This window comes from Coffea eugenioides, chromosome 3 (genome assembly GCF_003713205.1).
Source record: "Coffea eugenioides isolate CCC68of chromosome 3, Ceug_1.0, whole genome shotgun sequence".
Taxonomy (NCBI): domain Eukaryota; kingdom Viridiplantae; phylum Streptophyta; class Magnoliopsida; order Gentianales; family Rubiaceae; genus Coffea; species Coffea eugenioides.
The window spans coordinates 33003428-33030350 of NC_040037.1; the positions used below are offsets into that span (position 1 = coordinate 33003428).

Below are 26923 nucleotides of genomic sequence, written 5' to 3' on the forward strand. Positions count from 1 at the left end.
TATTGACAAAATGTTTTGCAGGTTCACTGACTTGATCAAAGATCTCGAGGTGTTGGGCAAAGAGTACACCTTGGGAGAGAAAAACAGAAAAATTCTCAATGCATTGGGCAAAGAATGGGAAAATAAAGTGACTGCAATAGAGGAGGCTAAGGATTTAAGTTCTGTGCCTATTGAATCTATCATTAACTCACTAACCTCTTATGAGTTAAAACTGAAATCTAAAGTGCAGGAGGAAGAGGATGCTAGAGCAAAAAGAAATATTGCTCTAAAGACTACTCAAAGTGAAGATGATCCAGCTCACCTGGATGATGAAGACTCGGATGGTGATGATAATGATCTTGCTCTTATCACCAGAGGCTTCAAAAGAATTTTGAATAAAAGAAAGTTTAGAAGGGGAGGTCCTAGCAATCAATTCCAGAATCAACCATCTATCGCAAAGTACAAAGGAAAACAAGATTTCAACAAGAAACAGTTGGACAAATGCTTCGAATGTGGACAGATTGGACACTATGCAAATGAATGCCCCATGAAGAAGATGAAAGATGGAAAAGCTGATCGAAAGCCAAGATTCAACAACTTTCAGATTACTTGGAATGAATGCAACTCCGAAGGGGAAGTTGAAGAAGAAGAGGAATCAGCTCAAATGGCCTTCATGGCTATTGGAAATAATGAGGTAACTTCCACTCACTCGCAATCTGAAAGTGATGATGATGAAGATGATGATCTTGAATCTTTTGTTGAAAAGCTACATAATGCCTTGAAGGAATCTTATGATAAGAACAAACTGTTAAAACAGAAAATTGCTTTTCTCATTCAAGAAAATACAAGTCTGGTTCAACAAAATAAACATCTAAAGACTGACAATGAATGCCTTGTAAGAGCCGGATGTGATGTTCAAAACGAGCTTGACAGAAAGACTAATATTTGTGAAATGCTGAAGGAAAGGCATGGTGATTTGAAGAAAAGAATGGACATCTTGGATGAAACTTTGAAATCAAGAAAACAGGATTTTCTCAAAAGAAACATGTCATCTACTCATCCTTCTGCTTGTCAAAGAACATTTGCTCACAACAAATTTGCACATGGCTTCACAACATATAGAAGAGGTGGATTGAGATATATCAAACCAGTACATGTTAAGAACTCTTTCATTATGTGTGATTTCTGTTGTCAAAGAGGGCATTTGAAAGGAGATTGCTATGTGAAAAGAAATCAGAACAAAGGGATGAAATGCATGTGGTTAGTTAGATACAATGCTAACTATTATGGACCCAAAAATTAAAATGGGTACCAAACACCTTATTTTTTTCAGGAAAAAGGATCAAACAAGTCCAAATGGTTTATTGATAGCGGCTGCTCAAGGCACATGACCGGTGATCCCTCTCTGTTCATAAAGCTGAAATCAAAATCAAGTGGAAAGGTGACGTTTGGTGATGATGTGAAAGCTAAGACAATTGGAATAGGTGATGTTGGTAAGAATGGTGAAACTTTTGTTCAAAATGTGCTCTTAGTTGATAACTTAGGTTATAACTTGCTTAGTGTTAGTCAATTGTGTGATAAAGACTTGTATGTGTTGTTTAAAAAGCATGAATGCATTGTACTTGATTCCAAATACAATGTTGTGTTCAAAGGTAAGAGGTTTAATGACATATATATTGTGATTCTTGATAAAGTTGATTCTTCTAGCTTAAAATGCCTTAAAGCTTCAAATGAAGATCCTTGGTTGTGGCATAGAAGACTTTGTCATTTTAACATGGACTTACTAAAGGAAATTTCGAAAAAGGAACTAGTTAGAGGCTTGCCAAAAATCAGTTTTGAAAAGGATAAAATATGTGATGCATGTCAATTTGGTAAGCAAACAAAAGTTTCTTTTAAAACAAAGAAGTGTGTATCTTCTTCAAAACCCTTAGAACTCTTGCATCTTGACTTATTTGGCCCTACTCAAATCTCTAGCTTGGGTGGTAAGAAATACTATTTTGTGATTGTGGATGATTATTCTAGATACACATGGGTGATATTTCTTGCTCATAAAGATGATGCCTTCAAGAATTTTACTTCATTGTTTGCTAAAGTGCAAAATCTGCTTGGTTTAAAAATTGTTAGAATTAGAAGTGATAATGGAACTGAATTCAAATTTTGTGGTTTTCCAGAATTCTGTGATTATAATGGTATAACTCATGAGTTTTCTATTGCAAGGACTCCACAGCAAAATGGTGTTGTAGAAAGGAAAAACAGGACTCTCCAAGAGGCTGCTAGAACTATGTTGAATGAATGTAGATTGCCTAAATACCTTTGGGCTGAAGCGGTAAACACTGCATGTTATGTAATGAATAGAATTCTCTTGAGACCAATTTTGAAGAAAACTCCTTATGAACTGATTTTTGATAAGAAACCTACGGTTGGTTATTTCAAAGTATTTGGTTGTAAATGCTTTATTTTGAATCTAAAGGAACATCTTGGCAAGTTTGATAAAAAATCTGATGAAGGAATATTTTTGGGATATTGTGAAAATAAAAGAGGATATAGAGTTTTTAATAGAAGGACTCTTGTGATTGAAGAAGCTATACATATAACATTTGATGAAGCCAATGATGATAATTCCAAAAGTTTGTGTGAGGATGATGATGTAGGTGTTCGAGAAGGAATGGAAAAGCTATCAATTGGGAATGAAGGAAGTTCTAAACCAGCAGCAACTGAAATGGAAAATGAAGTTCAAAATGATCAAGAAGTGGAAGATGAAGACAAAAATGATGATCCACTCAAAGATCTTCCCAAGGCTTGGAAATTCAGCCAAAATCATCCAAAAGAACTTATAATTGGTGATCCATCCGAGAAGGTAAACACTCGTTCCTCATCGAGAAAATTGATTGATAATTTTGCTTTAGTTTCTCTTTTTGAACCTAAAAATATCAATGATGCTTTAAAGGATGAAAACTGGATTTTGGCTATGCAAGAGGAACTTAATCAATTTGAGAGAAATGAAGTTTGGACACTTGTTGATAGACCTCAAAATCAGCCTATCATTGGCACAAAGTGGATTTTTAGAAATAAGTTGGATGATAAAGGTGTTGTTGTAAGAAATAAAGCCAGATTAGTTGCTAAAGGATATGCACAAGAAGAAGGAATTGATTTTGATGAAACATTTGCTCCCGTAGCAAGATTAGAATCTATTAGAATGCTTCTTGCTTTTGCTTGCTTCAAAGGTTTCAAATTGTTTCAAATGGATGTTAAAAGTGCCTTTTTAAATGGTTTTATTGATCAAGAAGTGTATGTGGATCAACCCCCCGGTTTTGAAAATACAAAATTTCCAAGTCATGTGTTTAAACTTTCTAAAGCTTTATATGGTTTAAAACAGGCTCCAAGAGCTTGGTATGAAAGATTAAGTGGGTTCTTGATTGAAAAAGGTTTCAAAAGGGGTGTTGTGGACACCACACTTTTTACTAAGCATGTGTTGAAAGACCTTCTTATTGTGCAAATATATGTTGATGATATTATTTTCGGTGCTACTAATGAGTATCTATGTAAGGAGTTTTCCACCACTATGCAAAATGAATTTGAAATGAGTATGATGGGAGAATTAAATTTCTTCCTTGGACTTCAAATACATCAAGCTCTTGAGGGAATTTTTATAAATCAAGCAAAATATACCAAGGAATTGCTGAAAAGGTTTGGCATGGAGGACTCAAAACAAGTTGGAACTCCAATGTGCACTTCTACAAAGCTTGACAAAGATGAAGAAGGTAATCATGTGGATGAAAAGCATTATAGAGGTATGATCGGAAGCCTACTTTATTTAACCGCAAGTAGACCTGATATTATGTTTGCTGTTTGCTTGTGTGCTAGATTTCAATCTTGTCCAAAAGAATCACATTTGAATGCTGTAAAAAGAATTTTTAAGTATTTGAAAGGTACATTAGACTATGGTCTTTGGTATGCTAGATCTAATGAGTTTGCTCTATATGGTTATTCGGATGCTGATTTTGGAGGATGTCATGTGGATAGAAAGAGTACGAGTGGAACTTGTCATTTTCTTGGAAATTGTTTAGTCTCTTGGTTTTGCAAGAAACAATGTGCAATCTCTTTGTCTACCACCGAGGCGGAATATATTGCCGCTAGTGCATGTTGTGCTCAACTTCTATGGATGAAGCACACTTTGAATGATTTTGGATTGTTGTATGACTGCATGCCTGTATTCTGTGATAATACTAGTGCTATCAATTTGACCAAAAATCCTATTCATCATTCTAGGACAAAACACATAGATATAAAGCATCACTTTATTCGTGATCTTGTTCAAAAAGGTGAAATTTGTGTAAATTATGTTTGTTCTAAAGATCAATTTGCTGATATTTTTACGAAAGCTTTGCCATTAGAACAGTTCATTCATCTAAGATCAAAATTAGGAATAATCGAAAAATCATCTTAATTTTCTTTGGGTCTTCGGACGTCCGAAAGAAGATGAACGGACGTCCGATGATGTTCTTCAGCCATTTTCCAGAATTGCGCCTGTTCGGACGCAACTGTCGGACGTACAACTTCGTTCGGCCGTCCGACAGTGCAACGGATCATTTTTTAAATCAACTTTCTTCCTTATTTGCTTAAATCTCTCCATTTCCTATTTCCTCTCGGACGAAAACTCTCTCTTCCCTCACTCTCAAATTCGTACCATCCTGTAGCTACCATTCCCAAATTGACTCAACCAAAACATTTCCCCATCGTTTGCGTTTCATTTCTCCTGATCATTTCACCAAACTGAGTAACATTTCGCAAATCCCCAAATTTTCCTCACAACCCTACTCTTGCATAACCGCTCTGTCAAATCTCGTTCAAGGTGTTTTTGTCCCAAAATTTCTGTGCGATTCACTTCCCTACTGCTGTGTGCATAATTTGCATCCTCCATTCCACACATTTAGAACAATGGTGAATCTAAGGGGAGGAAAAGTTACTGCCGGACGCAAGCATCCACTCAGGGATGTGGATGAGGATCTTCCCACTGTCAAACGGACATCCAAACGCTTCAAAAGGGGAGCCATCAAAGGTCAAATGTCACGGCCTACTCCTCAACCCACTCCTCAACCAGAATCTGCACAGGGGACCTCTTCTCAACCGCCTCCTAAATCAGTCCCTCTCCCTCCATTCTTTGATGATGCTGCGAAGGACAAATACGCCTGGATATCACAGAAAGGTGTCATCCCTCAAAGAACCGTAAACCCCTCTGAATTTCGCTCCATAGGGTTAGAGTCCATTCTAAGTCTATTTGATTTCCAGAAATGGTCACATCTGATTTCCATGCCCAATGTCTACTATCCTGATATGCTGCATCAATTTTTTGCCAATCTTAGGAAGGGAACTGACCAAACTGAGATCATGTCTAGGGTAAATGGGGTAGAGATACTCTTTGATTCTGATATTGTGAATTCCATTTTGAATACTACCATTGAACGTTTATGCAAAGATAAGGTTGCTAATTTCTTTTCCTATGAAGAGCTTCCTACTGCTGCAAATCATTTTGATGGGACAAAAATGTTAACCTATTTCAAAAGAAGTTTTTCCTCACCTGCTGATGCTAAATTGAATGATCTGGCCCCTGTAAATTTAATTGCCTTTTCCATCATTTCAAACCTGCTTGTGCCCACTGATGGGCACAGAACTGATGCAAACAAAATGGAGTTGTATCTGTTTTATTGTTTTCAAGAAAAAATTCGTATTGATTTTGGTTTTGTCATGTGCAAGTTTTTACTTCGCTATGCTACTGACTCTCGAAGAAAACTATCCTATGGAAAGTTTCTTCAAAAGATTTTTGAGTTTTATAAAGTTCCAATACTAGGTGTGTGTCCCAAAGAAGCATCTTCTTATGCCTTTACCAAAGCATATTTTGAAAGAAAAAATCTTGTTTTTAAAGATAATCTGTGGGCATATAAGGGGGCATCATCTAGTGAACAAAGGTCCAAGACTGTACATGATCCTTCACCCATTTTACTCACTCCCATTCACCCTAGGAAATCTGCCACTAGACCATCTTCCTCTTCCAGTAATGAAGTAATTGAGCTTCTTCATGAACTCAAACAACATGTTCTTCTTCTAGAACATGGTCTCATGCTCACCATGTCTTCTGAGCAACAAACTGCCTTTCTTGACAAAAAGAATCTTCTTTTTCCTCCACCTGTGATTGAGGAAGTTTCCCATGACAAAGAGTCACACCCCACTGATCCAAGTTCATCAATTCCGGATCCTGGTTCTTCAACCCCTGTGACTCCTTATGGCACCTCTACATCAGATAAAGGCAAGGCACCAGTTGAAGAGGCTGCTGAAGATGATGAAGAAACTGAAGAGGAGGATCTTGACCAATATCAGCTCTCTCGGAGGACACCTGGATCCACTTAGTTCATCATTTAGGACATTTGCATTTTGTTTGTCTTTTTTAGAATATGTTATGTTATGGATATTCTAAGTTTCTTTTGGTGTGTTTTGATGGATGATCTAAGTACTGTGGTGTAATATAATGGATATTCTTGTTTATGTTTAAGTTCTGTGATGTTTCTAAGTATCTTGATGGAAGTTATTGGTGATGTTTAAGTACTGGTGATGTTTGTGTATGGAATGAATTGTTTATTCTGGTGATGTTTATGTGAATGGAATGAATTGTTTTTGGTTTACATTTTGGATAAGATGTATTTGTGTATAAGATGGATGTTTTTGGTTTGTCCTTTGTGATGACAAAAAGGGGGAGAATGGATTGATGAGGATTTGATGATGTTGGATATGTTGAATTGATTGATGGTTTAATTAAATCTGGAATTAAATTTGGATTTTGCTGATGGATTGAATTGGTGATATGTTGGTTGTGTGTTACTTAATTGTCATGTTTTTGGATAATTGTCTAAACTCGGTTGGGCAGTCTAGTGAGGGGGAGGTTTTCAAAAGTTCTTTGATTCACTATGGCAGGGGGAGTTCTTGTCTATTTTGAAAGGGGGAGCTTTCATTGCAATCATCAAATTTCATTTCAAACTTTTGTTTTGTCATCATCAAAAAGGGGGAGAATGTTATTCTTGGTTTTGGTGATCACAAAAGTTCTTTGAAATACAGTCCAAGAAAGTGAACACTTTGATCAGGCCTGATGGAACAAAGAAAGCATATGTTTGATTGACTCCAGACTACGATGCTTTGGATGTGGCAAACAAGATTGAAATAATATAAATGAATTTAGTCATTGTTTTGTTCCGATCAAAGATATTGTCTTTTAAGTGTGTCATTCTTGGCACTTTGAAATGTTTATCTAACCTTCCTCAAAAACAAGTGTTTTTGTCTATCCAAGAATCAGGTTCAAATATGTCATCAAAAGCAAAACAACCAAAATGTGAAGCAAAAACAGGACAATCAGGTCGGACGGCCGAAAGGAAACTGTCGGACGTCCGAAAGGATGAAGAACATCAGGAAGGAAGCACCGTCGGACGCTCACATAGAAGCATCGGACGTCCGGAAGGATCGGACGCTTGCCATCGGACGCTAATCAATCGCATCGGACGTCCGAAAAATTCCAAGATAACTTGCTAGCTCTCGGCCCAAGGTCGGACGCTGTGCTGTCGGACGACAAAGAACTTATCGGACGTCCGAACCTCAACTTGGCTATCATCGGACGATTGGTTCGGACGATGATTCGATCGTCGGACGTCCGACAGCCCCAACGGCTAGTTGACTCTTCAGCTGCCTTCTATCCGTTGGAAGCATTGATGAAGCCCATTTCTGGTTCCCTTTAAAATCAAACTGGTCTGAACGAAGTAGGAACTTTTGCACACTTTGTTTACAAGATCTAGTGAGATATTTTAGCTAGAAAATAGTCTCCAAAGCAGATTTGTTTTAAAGTGGTGTGAATTTCTGTTGAGCATTTCTTTTGTGGTTGAAAGGATCTTTAGTGTAGCTTTGTTGAGGGTTTTCTGAGTGATTGTAAAACTTTCTAGCTTGACTAAGTGAGGCTTAGGGCAAGGAGGAAGTGCTCCCTCCATTGTACATCTAGTTGATCTTTGTTCATCAAAGAGAAGTTGCTCTTCCTAGTGTTTGGTCTTCAAGTTTGGGTAAAGCTTGGTAGACACTTGGTTTGTTTCTCTATTTTACATTTCTGTTTAATAAAATCTTCATTGCTTATCTATACTTGCTTCTCTGATCAATATTGCTATTGTCTTCTAATCTACTTGGTTGATCATTACTAAAAAGGAAGGTAAATTTTCATTAAAGAAAAAGTGCATAAACTTGGTTAAGATTTTAATCAAACCAATTCACCCCCCCCTCTTGGTTGTCTGTGGGACTAACAGTATCAAATCCGTAGATATACCACTTTTCTTCGAATCCCGTCACCGTTACACCCCCTTACCGGGCCCGCTCATCAAAGTTTTTGATAATACTCGAGTATATCATGGCAATACTGCACGAGTAATGCCGAGCAAGATCTCTCCAATAGATCATGCTCTACGAATATCTCATGGTTTGCTAAGCTTATCGACCAAGCCCATGCTGGCTCGATTCGCAAAGTTAGCCAACGAGTTTTGGGCGTCCCCCGAATATGAATACGAATACGAATATAAGTCGATGAGCAACGCTCAAATCGACGATTCCAAATAGGAATCACAAATACGGATCACATATACGAATCACAAGTACAAATCACATCCACATTACCATGTACAAGTTGGATACGAATTCACATAGCAAAATTCGAATATAATTTCATTTGAAAGAGAACGAGTGCGATAAAGTACACCCTCGTCTCAAAATTTCAAATTTACATAACGGATAAGAAACAGATAACCACTTAACAACAAGTTCATGCACTTGACACTCACAGTGATTCAAGTAGCGAGTTCAAATGATGGTTTAGGCGTCTCCCGTGAGATCCTCTGGAAGGTCCTCTTGAGCGCCTGAGCATTTAATAGTGAATTATCATTCACACATCCCAATTATCAAGGAAGATTGTGCACTAGTACAATCTGGGGAAATTTCATGAAAATGAACCTCAATTACTAGTAAATCGAGGTTCAAGTGGAGTTTCTTAATGTACAAGAGCAATCGAGTTTTGTTATCTTGGAAATCAAGCATAAATGTTCAAGTATTATCGAAGGAATAAGGAATACTTGAAAAACTCCATTTCCTTGAAATTCAGAAAATTTCAGTTTTGATACGATATTTTGAAAAAATCGTATCTCAGATTCCACATTTCGAAAATTGGAAAACTTGGTACCGTTGGAAATCTCTTCCAAAGTACTAAAAGTTCTTAGAAGACACTTTTCCATGAATCTAAGTGGAAGGTGTTCAAAAATGAGCTTAAAGTTACTGTTCCAAATCACCCAGGATTGAGCCGGGGTTGGTTTTTCGCTAACTTTGAAAATTCAGCAGAATTCACTCGTTGCAAACCAGCCCTTGAAATTTGTAGCTCAATTAGAGGTGCAAGTAACGTTTAGGGCCTCGATCGGAGTTTCGAGCACCAAGATATGGTAGCTCAAAGTTGGGTAAATTTCAAGACTGTTAACAAATTTCCAGATTTGGTTCCGACTTTGGACCTTTAGTTAAGTGTCGAAACGGACTTGGATTGATACCAAATTTTGTAGTATAATACTCCTATATGAAGGGTATCTCTCTATCAAATTTCGTGGAAAAATACCTTCGGAAAGGTGGTTAACCAATCAACCAAAGTTTGGAAAAATTCTCAAGGCAATCTGCCCTTAATCCTTTTCTTCCCAAATCCAATCGTTTGGCTAAGAAAATCCTCCAATCATGGTTCATATGTGAAAAGAAAGTTTAAGAAACATTCATGGTACATTTGGTAGGTGTTTAGCATCAAGAAATTCATTTAGTAAGACCACCACAAATGTCACGTCAAATCTGTCCAAATCCAAGGCTTTCAAGAACAAAACAGTCACCGTATTTTGATCATAACTCACTCAATTTAACTCAGATTTGAGCATGGTTGATAGTGTTAGAAAATAAATTCATAGGGCTGTGATTTCACAGAAGAAGTCGTTTTAAGTTTCAGCATGCAACTAGCTCGAAATTAAGCCTAAAGTTGCAGCATCATCAAATCATTTCGGCAGAACGGAGAAACAGGACAGCCGACTTCAGATGAATGGTGTGGCTCACACACATGAAACCAGAATGTGTATTATACACCGTTGGAAACATGGGAACGTCTAGTTTCAAATGCCACTAGCGGCACTTGATTTTGACGTCGGAGTACGGAGTTATGGACGAAATACAAACACTGGTCTGGGTTACGACGAAACCGTTTTCCAGATTACTAGTTTTTGAAATAAATTCGTTTGACCCACCAAAACTCAGTATTTTTCAATGAAAATTTTTACACAACTACTACAACATATAAACAACACAATCAAGCCATTAAATCCTCAAATTTCTGCATTAAAGTGACCGAACAGAGCAGGGGTAAAATGGGAACTTTTTGCTTCAAGAGTTCAATAACGTTTCTGGCAACAATGCACCTTTAATCTACTTCCTTAAGCTCTAATTCAGCAATAAAACCATCATCAAACATCATCACAGCCATCAACCCAAAGTGGGAGTTCATAGAGCCCACATTTAACAATTTTCCAACATCCACAACAATCCATAAGAGATCAAGAGCTAAAAGATATACTAGACTTCCAAAAATCAAAGTTAGAAGGCTAGATTAAGACTTACTCTTAGTTGATGTTTAAGACAGAGATTCGGTCCTTTTGAAGCCTGAAGAAACCGTGAAAGGTCCTCCCCTTTTCAGCTTAATGTGTTGTCCAAGTGTAGAGCTAAGTGTATGTGAAGTTTTGGTTGAATCTATGGAGGTTTGGTTGTGATTTTTGTGAGATTTGTAGAAGGAAATGGTGAAGAGCTGCGGCTGTGCTATCCGTCCATTGCAGTAGCAGAAATGAAATGTGATTCGGATGCCTTTGCGTACAAAAGACGCTTGACGTCTAATATTTTAAGTACGTAAAATTTTAATTGCAACTAGTGCCCTACGCGCGCGTTTTGTGTTCGATTTCTCTCACGTTTGTTGCACTAGTGCACTAAACCTCTAGGACACTTACATTTATATAAATATTATTCATTTTTAATTGTCCCAAAATAATTGTCCAAAGTCCCTCAATTAAGCGCGCACGTGAAACACGTATTTCTAATTTAGGCGCAATAAAAATTGAAACCTTTGAGAAATTCTTATAACGATCTTACCACTAACTATCACTTCAATATTTAAACCTAAAATTGCCTATTTTAGGACCATTGTATATGTCTTAAATTTTTGAGCTTATTGTACTCCTAATTGGCTAAAGTTTTCAGACACGTTTTCACTTTTTCACTAAACAAGCTTCTAAGAAAATAATTTTTGAAACGAGACACTTTAAAAATATAACGAAGCTATAAAACCATATATTTAGGTCTAATAAGGATAGAAAATAATATTCGGGGCAAAAATCCAAATAGATAATTAATTGAGCCAAAATTAGGGGTTTGAAAATAATAATTTTACGAGTCCTCACGTGAATTGAGTATTAATTCCTCAATTAACCTTTCTTAATCTATTATTGATCGTTCTTAATTCTCCAATATTAATACACTCTCGATTCAAATATAGTCTCGAAAAACGTGCACTCGTTGTTCCGAACTAAACGAGTTTTCGAAAAGTGAATTTTTCCAACAAAACGCTTTTAAAAATATAAAAGAGGCGTCGTTCCATATAAATAGATTTTAAATGATCGAAATAAATAATTTGGAGAAAAATGAGTAAATAAATATTTAAACAAACTACTAATATTCGATAAAATAAAATAAAAAAATTTCGGGTCCTCACAGGTTTAGTATGAAGTTTATGCATATATGAACTTGCATGTTTAATTATCTTTCTTAAAAGTATTTTCTTGAGTATACGTTTACTTAAACGCAGCTCTTAACTCAAAACTTTGAGAGAATTGTTGGAATACCCTCCATGTATATGTTATTTATTATATATGTGTTTTATTTTCCAGCATTGAGTTGCATGATTAATCTTCTTAAACATATTTGAGGAATTTGCAATATGTATTGATGATGGTGGCAAAACACATTATTTGAAATTTCTTACTAAGAAAATTTAATCTCAGATCAAGAAGAAAAGTTCGTATTTTTTTTAACTCTAATTTTGAAATTGTGAATCGCATTTTGCCACACACATATCCAAAATGCATTAAATCCCTCGATTATATCTCGTATGTTATGATTGACTTGATTTGAACCAAATTTGATTGGTCGTTTGGGACAAAAGAAACCAGATCATTTCTAAAATTGTTAATTTTAAAAATCAAATGCCAGTAAATGGTTTTAGACAAATTGAGTCCGAAAATTTTGATAAGCATAGCTAAAAGGGTATGATATTATCTTAGGTGTGAATTTCGAGAACGAAATTCTCTTAAGGGGGAGAGGATGTGAGGACTCGGAAAAATTTACTTATTTTAAATTCCTATTACTAGCTTATTTAAATATTTAATTGCCTGTTTACTCCAAATATTTTATTTCAACTCTTTTAGACCCAATTACATGGATTTATGACTTGCATATATTTTTAAAATGATTTGTTTCTAAATTTAATTTTTGGAAGCTCGTTAAGTGAGAATAGTGAATGCGCGTTTGGAGACAATGACCGATTTGAGAGTACTATGAACTTGGAAAATTGGAGACTTGTATATTAGTCTTAAAATAGGTATTTTTATATTTAAGTGTTCAAGTGTTAGTTAGTTATATTATCGTTATAAGAAATTATTGGAGATTCCACTTTACCGCGCACAAATCGGTACTACGCGTTTTACGCGCGCGATTTATTGAGGGACTTTAGACCCTTATTTTTAGACCCTTAAGAGTGAATAATAATAGTATGAATGAAAGAGCATTAGAGATTTAGCGCACTAGTGAAATAAACTCGAGAGGAATCGAGCACGAAAAACACGCCCGCGCGCAGGGAGAGAGTTGACTTTTGCACAATTTGGAGCCACACATTAAAGCTTCTCAAGGAAGCTTCATTACAGCCCAAACACTCTCCTTTCTCTCTCTCATTCCAGCGGCTAAAGGAGGAAGAAAAGCAGCCCACATTTCTTCTTCATTTCACCTTCAAATCATCACCAAATCACCTCAAATTTTACGTACAACTTGCTAAACACTTGGTGAACAACCTCAGCTAGGAAAAGAGCTTGCTTTCCATGGTTTTCTTTAGCTATCAAGGGCCAAAAATTTCTGCTTGAGTCACCAACAAAGGTAATCAACGACCAACCTTTCAATTCTTGGTTTATAGAAGATATCTTGCACGTATAAGCTCATATATTCATGTGGGTAACTTTATTTATGTTGAAAATTTGTTGTGTGGGCTCCATGAACTCCCACTATGGCTTGATGGATTTATTTGATGAGTTTTGATGTCATTAATGTTGGATTAGTGCTTAATTTAGTAGAAATAAGTGATATTGTGGATGGAAATTCAAAGGAAGTAAAGAGGGGAATTTTTTCATTTCTGCCCCTGTCAATGCCGTGACCCTTAGTGCATTTTTTTGAGGTTCAATTGACTTGTTTATGATGTATATATGTTGTGTGGGCTGTGTGAAAGGTTTCCACAAAAAATTACGTGATTTGGTTGGCCAAATGTTGTGATTTCAAAAATTCATCAAAACTGGAAATGGGTGTCCAATGTACTCTGGCAGTGTTTTTGTTTCGGTCATAACTTTTCGCTCCGATGTCGGAATTGAGTTTTGTTTGTGGCACTAGAAACTAGACATTCCCAATTTTCCAACTGTATGAAATGCACGCCCTAATTCCACTTGAGTGATCCATACCAACCTTGTAAAGTTGCCTGTTCTGTTTCTCGTTTTACTGGAAGCGCTGTTTTAAGCAGCGAGTTGATGCTCAAATATGAGCTAGTTGTGGACAGAAATTTAAAACAATTGCTTCTGAGAAATTGTAGCCTTTTGAATTTAATTTCCAAAGCCATCAACCATGCTCAATTCTAATTTTAATTGAGTGAGTTATGGCCTGATTTTGAAAATGTGATAAAGCAGGAAATCTGAAAAAATCCCTTCCTTCATGTTGGCCGACGGGTTTAGCTTGATGTGGGAGGTTTTGTTTCGAAATTCTTGATGTCTATTGTTTGCCAAGTACTTATCAAATGTTTCTAGAACACTGGTTTCACAAATGAACCAAATTGGACTGATTTCATGATACAAAGTGTTTGAAAAGGAAAGAGAAGCTTGAGTTGGCAGATTTGCTTTGAAAATTTTACAAACTTCGGTCATTTTATTAACTACCTTTCCACATGAATTTTTGCGTGAAATTTGGTAGAGATATAGTTCATATATGGAAGTTTTAGTGTACCAAAATTGGTTTCAATCTAAGATCATTTCGATATACAAATGATGTCCCAAAGTTACTCTTCGAATCTGGAAAACTTTTCCTTTTCTCTTGGCCAAATGGTCAAATCTGATTTGGGAAGTTATATTTCGAAAACCTTGATGTCAATTACTTCTAAATTTCTTATTGGATGTTTATGGAACATTAGTCTAAATACTTGAATTAATTGAAGTTGATTGTGTGGAAGAAAGCTTTTAAAAAGGAAGGAGACGTGAGAAGGTAGTCTAGCCTTGGAATATTTCTTGAACTTTAGTTGTTTTAATGACTGCCTTCCCGTGGGAGTTTTTGCATGAAACTTGGTAGAAATGTTGTTCACACATGGAAGACTTATTGTATCAAGTTTGGTGTATTTCCAATGGCAAATCGATGGCCAACTAATACTTGAAAGATAGCCTTTCAAACCTGAAAAATGACAGAACAGTTTATAAATTGCGACCAACTTTGATCTGCTATATTTTGACACTAAAAACTCTGATTTCAGTTCCATTTGTTTTTAAATTTTGATTGGAATTCTAATTGAGGTACAAATTTCAGAGGCCAGTTCACTTCTTGTGAATTTTGCCGAATTTCCAAAATTTGCTGAAAAGCATGACTAAAACTGTCTTGCCTGTTCAGATCAGCCTCTTTGAGCTCAGAAATGATTGTTTTTCGATTTGAATCTTAGAAAAGTGTCTTCTAGAAACTTTTAGTACTTTGAAACAAGATTCCAACGGTATAAGATTTTCCATTTTTCAACCTACTGAGTGCAAGATATGATTTTTCTAATTTTGATGTACAAAGCCGAAATTTGCCGATTTCTTTGAAAATGAAATTTTGGAAACTTGACTTCTTATCTTGATATTAATCTATCGTTTTGAACCCGATTTCGTGGAGGATATGAGTTTCCTCAGTAACTTTAAAATTCACACTTTTGAATCTTAACTTTCGATAAAATAAAACCCTTATAAAGACATTGACTTGAATTCTAAAGCAAGTATGCATTCTTTCTTGTTTGATAAGAAATTTGTGAAATTGTGAGGGTGATTATTGGTTACTTTTCTTCAGGCGATCAAGAAGGTCTCAAAGAGAATCTCGAAGTGGACCATTGATGACTTTCTTTACTCACTTATTTTGATTGGTGAGTGTTCCATATAGGAATACGTGATTCGAATAGTTTTATGACATGTTTACTCCATGGTCATTATGTGTTTAATTATTAAATGCTACCGATAATTGTTTCTATGGACTTTTCCACCATTTTGAGTCAAGTGTGTACCTTACCGCACTCGTTCTCATTTAAGTAAAATGTACTTGAATTATTCGACATGAAATACTTGAAATGCATATTTACGTGAAGTGTTTCAATGATTGATTATGCTATGGCTGCATAAATCGATTGGAGTGAATCTCCTCGACTCTTAAGTGGTAAAAGTGGGAAACGGCCAATAGGCGGCCTACTAAAATAGTGAATGTCTACCTATTAACTGTGATTACCTACTGTTTATCGATTTACTTGGTTACATGCTTACTTGATTACTTGATTATCGTAAATTACATGTTCATATGAAATTGCCACCATTTTATGGCGAGTGTGTACTTTATCTCACTTGACCTACTAAAATGATAAATCTTACCGTTAACCGAGATTATTTACCATTTACTGTCTACCGTTTACCGTTTACTGTTCACCGTTTACCTGATTATTTACTTGATTACCTGCTTACCTGATTACTTGACTACTTGATTATGTGATTACCGTAAATTACGTGTTCACATGAACTTTTTCACAGTTTTACGGCGAGTGTGTACTTCATCTCACTCGACCTACAAAATTGATAAATTTTTACCGTTTACCGATTTACTTGATTACTTGTGCATGTTGTAAGCTCTAAGCTGAACTGGGTCCTGCCCTTGGTTACTGATCTACTCGAGCCAGGATTGAGCTCGGTCGAGTAGGTTGGAACCCTGAGACACCGTTTCGGTATACTCGAGTACTACCACTGGAGGGATAAGGTGATGGCCAGACAAAACCAAGGGGATTATGAAGTTATAAGGTGCAGTTGACCGAAATGGTTCCACTGGAACACCGTATCCTTCAATGTGTGTTTATTTTACATAACGATAACTGTTACATGCTAATGTGTCAACGTGTGACCCTGAGCCATACCTGTGATATGCTCAAATTACTCGTACAATGATAACTGTCTCATGTTGATATGCCAATGTGCAACCTTAAATCATACATTGGGTATGCTCAAATTACTTGATTTATTAGAACTGCTAGAGTGTCTTGGAACCTTACTGGGTTGTGTAACTCATTCCACGTTTTTATTTTCCTTAATAGGGTTCGAAACCAAGAGTGCTCGTGAATAGTGCTAGATTGTTTTCCTTTGGGGAAAACTTTAAGTTGTATTACAGCAGATGGCTGTAGTAAATATTCTTTTGGGTTGTATTAAACTTGGGAGCTGACTAATTGTAAGTATGAAGTGTTTTGGAGTACTTTAAATATATATTTTGAAGTTATTTGAAGCATTCCTAGTTTTGAATTATAGATTGTACCGAGTCCTGGCGAGAGTTGAACAGGCGTCCCGCCGATACCCTTGGGTTCGCCCTTAGGAGAAGTGGGGGCGTCACACAAATCCCACTGGCTAGTTAACGAGTCGAGCCGGCAAGGGTTTGGTCGATTAGATAACGAACCATGGGTAGTTAGTGTTGCCGAGTGGAGTGTTATCTCCTCGACTAAATCGGTATACTCGAGTTTTACCACCAGTGTTTATTGAGGATTTTGGGCCCAGTAGGGGGTTTGGATGGTGGACGGACAGTAATTTAATTGGTGCTCTACTGGATTGATTACTTACTTGAAAGTTGACGGAGTGTCAACTATTACTTGATCAAGCTCTGGTGATGCAATGGGAATTTGGCTCCTGAGAGCCATCCGTATCCTTATACTTTGGAATGATTAGTACTTATTGTGTTATTGTTTCATTTTAAAAGAAAAACTTTACACGCTCATTTCAAGATTTGCTACTTGAAGTGTTATTACTCACTTTTATAAACTTTTCATGCTCATTACTTTGCTACATTGAAACTTGTACTTATAAACAATGGTCGATTTGCTATTTGGAACTTCACTGGGCTTTTAGCTCATTCCACGCTAATTATTTTCCTTACAGGGGGTACGAGCAAGGCGTGAGACTGGAACAAACTAGCGTAGTCTAGTTTTTGAATTTTGTAATTGTACTCGCACTAGTCAATCGATTAGGGTTGAATGTATTTAGAATTCCAATCTTTTGATGTATTTGGGATTGTATGGATGGTTGAGATAGAAATGAATGTATTTGTATGTTCTAAACTTGGGAACTGTTATTTCGTTTATTATTGAGGTTGCACCCTATTTTATTTGATGTGAATGAGTGAGTCCTGGTGAGAGTTGGGCAAACGACTCACTAAACCCTAGGGTACGCCCTAGGGGAGGAGAGGTCGTCACAAATGGTATCAGAGCTGCTTTACGTGGTCTCTGTACGGAGCGAGTTTGGGCCAAGTGGTGATATGGTCTCGATTATGTGAATAAGTGTAAAGGACTAAGTGCTCTTCTTGGACGTAAGCTATGAATCGTGCCTGTTATAAGTGGAAATCCCTTATTATGAATAGATATGTACGTCAGGTAGAAATCTCTAGTAGGGGTGATTTACTCTTGGTGTGACGGCCCCACCTCCCCCTAGGGCGTACCCTAGGGTTTAGCAGACCGCCTGCCCAGCTCTCGTCAGGACTCACTCACTCATAGTTCAAGAAAAATAACGTACATCCATAGAAAATGAATAACACAATCACTTCAACGTAATATATACATTGATGCTCAAATCCAGATACAAAACTTATACACACCAAAATACTTCAAAATGTTTACAACTCGAGTACAATCAATCCTAGTCGGGTACTAGCGTGAGTACAAATTCAAAATTCAAAATAACTAGACCACGCTAGTCTGTTCATGTCTCACGCCTCGCTCGTACCCCCTATAAGGAAAACAAATGACATGGAATGAGCTAAAAGCCCAGTGAGGTTCCAAATAGCAAATCGACCATTGTTTACAAGTACAAGTGTCAATATAGCAAAGTAATGAGTATGAAAAGTTCATAAAAGTGGGCAATAACACGTCAAGTAACAAATCTCAAAATGAACGAGTGTAAAGTTTCCTTTCAAAACGAAACAATAACACGATAAGTACTAATCGTTCCAATGTATAAGGATACGGATGGCTCTCAGGAGCCAACTTCCCATATCATCACCCGAGCTTGATCAAGTAATAGTTGACACTCCGTCAACTTTCAAATAAGTAACCAATCCAATAGAGCACCACTTAAACTACTCTCCGTCCACCATCCAAACCCACTACTGGGCCCAAAATCCTCAATAAACACTGGTGGGAATACTCGAGTATACCGATTAGCCGTGAAGATATCACTCCACTCGACAAAACAAAAGACCCAGGGTTCGTTACCCAATCAACCTAGCCCTTGTCGGCTCGACTCGAGTAACTCGCCACAGGGTTTCTGGAATTCCAGGAAGTGCACACCATATACACCAATATCTCAAATTCATGGCAACAATAAACAATATATCTCATATTAGTGCAAGTGCGATAAAGTACACTCTTGCCCGATCAAACAAATGACATATCATTAAATCACATTGGTCAAGTATTAAAGACAAGTGTCCAGTTTAATCAGGTATTTTGAAGCACTCACAAAGGTCTAGTGCCTCTCAAAAGTCACGTTCAGGTCCAACTCCTTGGTTGGAATCCAAATCTGTGATAAAATATCATTTGTGAATGAAAAACTCTCTAGAGTTCGAAACATAGGAGTTTCGCTTCAAGAAAATCAAGTAAATGCAATTCACTTAAGTAGTATTCATGATACTTATCAAATTCTAAAAAATTCATGCTCGCTCTTAAACCTTTGAAACTTTTAAACAATTACACTTGAAATACCATTTGAGTCGAAGAAATGGAGAAAACGTATTTCTATGAGTCGTAAATTTTATTTTTCCAAGGGTACAAGGTCGGCCAAGTTCTAACTTATACATCTCGATAAAAGAAGATGCAAATATCCTAGATGGTTCAAGTGGTATTCGCTCTCAAGCCTTACTCGAGTCACAAGTATATCTACCTAGCCCTCGAGTGTAAATTTGGGCAGCACGCCCTTTGTATTTACCTATTTTCCAGCCATTTATGGCTTCATTCTTTTCCTCAATCAGTCCCAAAGTCACACACAAAAATCATCTCATTTCAATAGCCGTTCAATAGGCTCAAAGTCACACAAGTACCAAATCAAGCTAGGAAAATGTCCGGAAATGAAGTTTAAGCCATAAAACAAAAGACAGATTTGCCGTCACTTAGCGTAACGGGCACAACCGAAGCCACGCTTATCGGATTAGAGTACAATATATACCGTTTCGAAGCTAAGACAAAGGCCTACAACTTTGATGAAGGCCACTCAATCCAGTTCGTAGTGTATCTAGGTCACAATTTCAAATTACAGAACCAGAATCTCATATTCGGGCTAGTTAACTCTACTATGCGTAAATGACAATAACTCAGGCTACCGAAGTCCGATTAAGGCGTTTTTAGGGGTATTGGAAAGCTAAGACATATCACTACAACTTCTATGTTTTGACCAAATGCTAGTTCAGTACGGATCAGGGTGAACAAATGTGGTCAGATTAGTGAAATGTCGAAACTGGCCACAGAGCTCTACCTTTGGCAGTCAGGGGTATTTTTGTCTTTTTACATTATACAGTACTCTGATTGAGCTGCAATTTTGTAGGCAATTATAAAATAGAATTCCATACAACTTTCATGTTTTGTGCTAAGCCTAATTCGGCCTCCATTATGGTCAAACAGAACCGGGCAGAACAGGGTATCTTCAAAATCGAAAACTAGAATTCATGCAGTCGAATGCTAATTTTCTTATTTCTGGCTTGATTTACTACCTCAACTTCCAATACAAACCCACAAAAGTGATAAATAAACCATCATTAACCCTTCTTAGCATCTTACAATATCAAAATCAACATTTCTACTCAATTGCTACAAGCTTTTACAAGAGTTCAAGGCTGCTTTACCTTCGAAAGGTTGGTTCACAAGGTTGCACTTCAAGAACCAAGTTCCTTAGCTCTCTTTTGCTCTAACTTCCAAGCTTGTTGGATGGGTTGCATACAACCAGAATTTTTTCTCTTGTTCTTCCTCTTGTTTCTCTCGGTTTTTTTCCTTTCTTCTTTTCTCCTGTGAGAACCCTCATTTTTAAAATACAATTTTCCCAAACTACATGCCTTGCACCAAGATTTAAACCACCTCTTATATGCCCTAGCATTATATTTCACAATGTGTTACAACAAATCCCTTGTATTGACCCTCACTTTAAAACACAATTTTCTTATTTACATGCCTTATTATAAGATCTAGACCATTTAATATATGCCCTTACAAATTATTTTCTGTGTGTTATAATAATTTCTATGCATTTCATTTCAATTCATTTTACTTGAAGTAAAATATTTCCTTGAGCTAGGTTGTAAATAATTCACCACTTGTAATTGTCCAAGTGTTCTTTTATTAGTGGTAGAGACTTTATGTGAGAGATTAGAGGTGTTGAATAATTATTGGTGCATTTGGAAAGGTAAGAATGGCATTAGTCAAAGATTAAGAAAGGTTAGGACAATAATGGAGCCATGTGGCAAAACCCTAGCCATGTATCTTGTTTGACCAAAGGATTAGAGGAATTTTAAACCAACTTTGCTTCATTTTCCTCCAAAATTTCGTCCACCTTAAGGGCTTCCAAGGGAAGGAAGAAAACTCCATCTTCTTGCTATGACAACCTTAGTTTGATCTTGAACAAAAACCAAAAGAGAAAGATCTAGAGTTTGTGAGAAAATTTCCTTCAATCTTTGAGGTTGTTTCAAGCCTAAAGCTTCTATTGTGGTGGTTTGTTTGGTGACCAAAGCAACTTGTAAGTAAGGTATGTAATCTTTAAAATTTGGGTTTATGATGTTATATCATCTACTTGAGGTTGAAATGGTGAAAACAACTTGTTATGGTTGAATTTGGGGTTAGTTTCTTGAGTTAATCAAGTAATGGTTAGGTTTACTAATATGCATACCAAGTGTTTGATGAAATGTCTAACCCTTATTCATGTGTGTTTATGAAGTATTGATATGTTTTAAACCCCTATTTAGTTGGATCTAATACTTGTTATGTGCAAGGAATGAAAATAACAAGAAGAGTAGAAGTTAGAAATTTTTAAAGTGTGCTGACCGAAACTTTTTAAGCTTGCTGCCCGGTTTTTCCTTGATATTTTCATGCACATTTTGGCTGCAAATGTGAGTGTTATATGTTGGGTTATGTGTGTGGAGGTTGTCTACAAAAAATTAGCCAATTTGGTTGAATAAATTTTGAGTTATAAACAAAGGAGGAAAACTGGACTAGGTCCAGAAATTTTCTGTCCAGCAATCTTGTTAAGGTCATAACGTGTTACTCACTGATCGGAATTGAGTGCCATTTGTGGCAATTGAAAGTAGACTCTTAGAGCTTTAAAACGGTACAAAGCTCATTTTCTGGTTCATCCCGAGCGATCCGTGGCGAGTCTGGAAAGTTGGCTGTCCGGGTGGTACTGTTCATCCGAGACAGTCCAGAAAGTTCATTTGGTTTCTTAATTTTGAGCCACTTATGTTGGGATTTTGGAAATGGTTTCTTCTAGACAAATTTACCTTATGAACCTAGTTTCCAATGCAACTGACGGAACCTAATTCTGACTTTCCCACAATGAGCAATGACCGTTTTCCCGAGGCTGGCCGGGCGAGACAGTTTAACCCGTAATGAAGCCTTTGAGCTTTAGTGAAACTTTTCTTTTGCCAAACTTTCATGTACATACTAGACTTGTTTTCCATGAACTTTCACCGTGGTTTAGACCCTATTTGCATGCCGGATTAAGTAGCTTAAGCTACTCACTTGGCCTCTTAATGAACCTATACTTTAGTAGGGAACGAATCCAATTATTAATGTTTTCACTCGTTGACCTAGGTTTGGGCAACGACGGTGATCGTAACTGAGACGTTTGACGTCGATTATTACTTTTGCTTGACAGGTGAGTGTTCCACTACCTGCTACTTGTTATGTGAAATATTCGTGTACTTGAAAGTATTGAATTGTTATTGTTTGAGCCAAACACTGTTTTAATTAAAATTGAGGCGAGTGTGTACTTTATCGCACTCGACCTTCCTTATTTTTTCTTTTCACTGAGGCTCTACTTACTGAATGAATTAACATGAAATGAGATATTGCTATACATGACTGTGCTTAAGTTGCGTGGATGACATTCCACCAACTACTGTTACTGTTTGGGTACCCAACCTCATAGGTGAGTCGGTTGTATCGAGCCAGCAAGGGTTTGGTCAAGAAGGCCGATAAACCTTGAGGACTGTTTACTGTTCACTAGAGATCGAATCTTGCATGGAGGTCCCTGGTGAAGCATAGCCGTTGTGCTTGCTTGTTGTGTTGTCCAGCACCACCAGTGATAAAATCCTCGGCTTGATACTGTTTCATTGGAATCATTGAGCATTGGAAACTCGGATTCCTGGTATACTCGAGTATTACCAAACTACTGTTTATGGAGTGCGGGCCCGGTGGGGGGGTTGTTTGGTGGACGGAGACTGGTGAAAGTGGTGTTCTATGGACCTATATACTGTTACAAGTGTTGACGGAGTGTCAACAGGAGGCAATTATGATCAAGCTCAAGTGGACCTTTGGCTTTTGAAAGCCACCTGTATTCTTGAATTGAACTGTGATTAAACTGTTATTTTACTGTACGGTGTTTAGTTGGCTATTTTGTGATTTTATGTGGCTATGTGTTTACTTGTTTACCTGGAACCTCACTGGGCTTTAGCTCACGCCATTCCCTTTGTTTTCCTTAACAGATCGGGAAGGGATTTGATCGAGGGCTTTCTTAGCTTTATTTTGCCGTTCTTGCGTTTTGAGGTTGTAACTTTCGTTTAAGCAGACTTGTAAGCTTAAATTCTTAAGGGTGATTTATATTATGTAATTTTGAGTGAAGCGTGGTAAGTTGGCATGCGATGATATATGTACTAAGCTGAATTGTTGAATTAGTTATTATGTTTGAGTTAGTGTTTCAATCCCCTGCATTGTCAAATGTTACATTCGTTTCATTGATGATATTAGTACTTTGAACGATTGAGTCCTGGCGAGAGCTGGGCAGGCAGTCCGCTGATACCCTAAGGTTTGCGCTAGGGAGAGGTGGGGCTGTCACATCTCCCAAGAGCTGGCCGAAACTTACCTTGTTTCTTTGGCTTTGGTCTTGCTAAGAAGATTAATACTAAGTCCCTTGGTCAAAGTCCACTACCTTTTTGATTAGCCAATTACAATTAAGATTAGCAATCTCATGGAACCTTTAGGAAGTCTAGCAACTTGTGATTAACCAAAAGTCACACTATGGCCTAATTAAATTCACAATCCTACCAATTTACTCCACAATTTACATACTTGATATATTCCAAAAACCTAATTACACCTCAATTACTCCACTAATCACCCAATCACTATAATTACGTATAATAAAATATGCATTATCATACATAAACTCAATTACATAATAACCTTTTAGTCACAAGTAAAACTAGGGTTTTGATTTAAATTTAAAGTGTCCAATAAAAAAAATAATGTTGTTAAACAAAACAAAAGAAATAAATCAAAATTTTAAAAGAACGAGGGAAAAATATTGTCCTAAAATTCGGGGTATCACAATCTCCCCTCCTTAAAAGAATTTCATCCTTGAAATTTCAACGGGTACTGATCTAGTCAAAATAGTCCTCCAAAGTCAGTCAAGTACTAAAAATCACTCCAATCCCTTATATATGATCTTATCACTTAATAAAGAGCCAATAAATAACGAAACAAGTAACCAAATAGAACATGCAAAAGGGTTTGGTTCAAACAACTGGCCCTGAGTGAAAATAACGTCTCAGATTCGAAAAATTCAGAACATGGCTTAGCCTCAAGTCGAAAATGTCTCAGGTCAGAAATTTTACCCCTGGCGGTGCTTGAAAACACAACAGGCAATGCCTCACCAGAGAGGTTCAGTTCAACCGCTACAGAGGAGTAGTAGCCAGTCTACAACCACACGAGTACGAATAAGTTCAAAAGCAAGGTCAAAGCAGGGTTTAAACATATAAGTTCAAAAGCAGAGTCAATTACTTCAAGTTGAAGGAGCACGGGTACGAATAAGAACTCACTCGGCTAGCCTATACCTAGCAATTCACATTCTCACACAGTCACCGAATTCAAGTCCACATATAGGTCATAGTACTCATGCGTAAAGTCAAATCAGGTCCATTACGTGTACGTAAGAGCACACTCGCCAAAACAAGTTCAAGTCTCAAATGAGCGCAGCCTAGTCGGTCTCAGGCAGTTCAAGTATTTCCAATCCCTTTGATCAGTCCAATGACTAGGTTAAATGTTAGAATCATCCACGCCTTAACCTTTGCCATCAAAACTCACATCAAATGCAATCAAGATACAGACCCTTATTCTAGCGCTCTCCACTATTTGGTACCCAAGTACAAGAATCCACAATAAGACAATTCACAACTCGAGCCGGCCGGTCCCAAGAGTAAATCACCCATATTAGAGATTCCTACCGGACATATCTAACTATTGTCCCCGAAGTACCATGAGAAAGGTTTAAACCTAGAACGTTTCATGATTCGTAACTTATGCTCAAAAGAGTCCATAATCCTTTACACCCATTCACGAAATTAGGACCATAACACCACTTGGCCCAAGCTCACTCCGCGCAGAGACCACGCGAAGTGGCTCTGATACCATCTGTGACGGCCCCACCTCCCCCTAGGGCGTACTCTAGGGTTTAGCGGACCGCCTGCCCAGCTCTCGTCAGGACTCACTCACTCATAGCACAAGAAAAATAACGTATATCCATAGAAAATGAATAATACATCCACTTCAACGTAATATATACATTGATGCTCAAATCCAGATACAAAGTTTCTACACACCAAAATACTTCTAAATGTTTACAACTCGAGTACAATCAACCCTAGTCGAGTACTAGCGTGAGTACAAATCCAAAATTCAAAATAACTAAACCACGCTAGTCTGTACATGTCTCACGTCTCGCTCGTACCCCGTGAAAGGAAAACAAATGACCTGAAATGAGCTAAAAGCCCAGTGAAGTTCCAAATAGCAAATCGACCATTGTTTACAAGTACAAGTGTCAATATAGCAAAGTATTGAGCATGAAAAGTTCATAAAAGTGGGCAATAACACTTCAAGTATCAAATCTCAAAATGAACGAGTATAAAGTTTTCTTTCAAAACGAAACAATAACATGATAAGTACTAATCATTCCAAAGTATAAGGATACGAATGGCTCTCTAGAGCCAACTTCCCATTTCGTCACCAGAGCTGGATCAAGTAATAGTTGACACTCCGTCAACTTTCAAGTAAGTAACCAATCCAGTAGAGCATCACTTAAACTACTCTCAGTCCACCATCCAGACGCCCTACTGGGCCCAAAATCCTAAATAAACACTGGTGGTAATACTCGAGTATACCGATTAGCTGAGGAGATATCACTCCACTAAACAAAACAAAAGACCCAGGGTTCGTTACCCAATCAACCAAGTCCTTGCCAGCTCGACTCGAGTAACTCGCCACAGGGTTTCTGGAATTCCAGGAAGTGCGCACTATATACACCAATATCTCAAATTCATGGCAACAATAAATAGTATATCTCATATTAAGGCAAGTGCGATAAAGTACACTCTTACCGGATCAAACAAACGACATATCATTAAATCACATTGGTCAAGTATTAAAGACAAGTGTCCAGTTCAATCAGGTATTTGGAAGCACTCACCAAAGGTCTAGTGCCTCTCAAAAGTCACGTTCAGGTCGAACTCCTTGGTTGGAGTCCAAATCTGCGATAAAATATCATTTGTGAATGTAAAACTCTCTAGAGTTCGTAACATAGGAGTTTCGCTTCAAGAAAATCAAGTAAATGCAATTCGCTTAAGTAGTATTCATGATACTTATCAAATTTCGAAAAATTCATGCTCGCTCTTAAACCTTTGAAACTTTGAAACAATTACACTTGAAATACCATTTGAGTCAAAGAAATGGAGAAAACGTATTTCTATAAGTCATAAATTTCATTTTCCCAAAGGTACAAGGTCGGCCAAGTTCTAATTTATATATCTCGATAAAATAAGATGCAAATATCTTAAATGGTTCAAGTGGTATTCGCTCTCAAGCCTTACTCGAGTCGCAAGTATATCAACCTAGCCCTCGAGCGTAATTTGGGCAGCACGCCCTTTGTATTTACCTATTTTCCAGCCATTTATGGCTTCATTCTTTTCCTCAATCAGTCCCAAAGTCACACACAAAAATCATATCATTTCAATAGCCGTTCAATAGGCTCAAAGTCACACAAGTACCAAATCAAGCTAGGAAAAT

At 37.2% G+C, this 26923-nt stretch overlaps 2 long non-coding RNA genes across 2 annotated transcripts in view; one reads left to right on the forward strand and one right to left on the reverse strand.

The window, feature by feature from the left end:
• Positions 1–10731, reverse strand: part of LOC113766982 — a 20134-nt gene extending 9403 nt beyond the window's left edge. Inside the window, exon 1 of the long non-coding RNA XR_003467834.1 lies at positions 10687–10731. This is a non-coding gene — a long non-coding RNA (uncharacterized LOC113766982). The remainder of the gene's footprint in view (positions 1–10686) is intronic.
• Positions 10732–21277: 10546 nt separating this feature from the next.
• LOC113766980 lies at positions 21278–23488 on the forward strand. Its single transcript, XR_003467832.1, has 3 exons — positions 21278–21398; positions 22460–22523; positions 23353–23488. It is a non-coding gene; the product is annotated as an uncharacterized LOC113766980 (long non-coding RNA).
• Positions 23489–26923: the final 3435 nt, after the last annotated feature.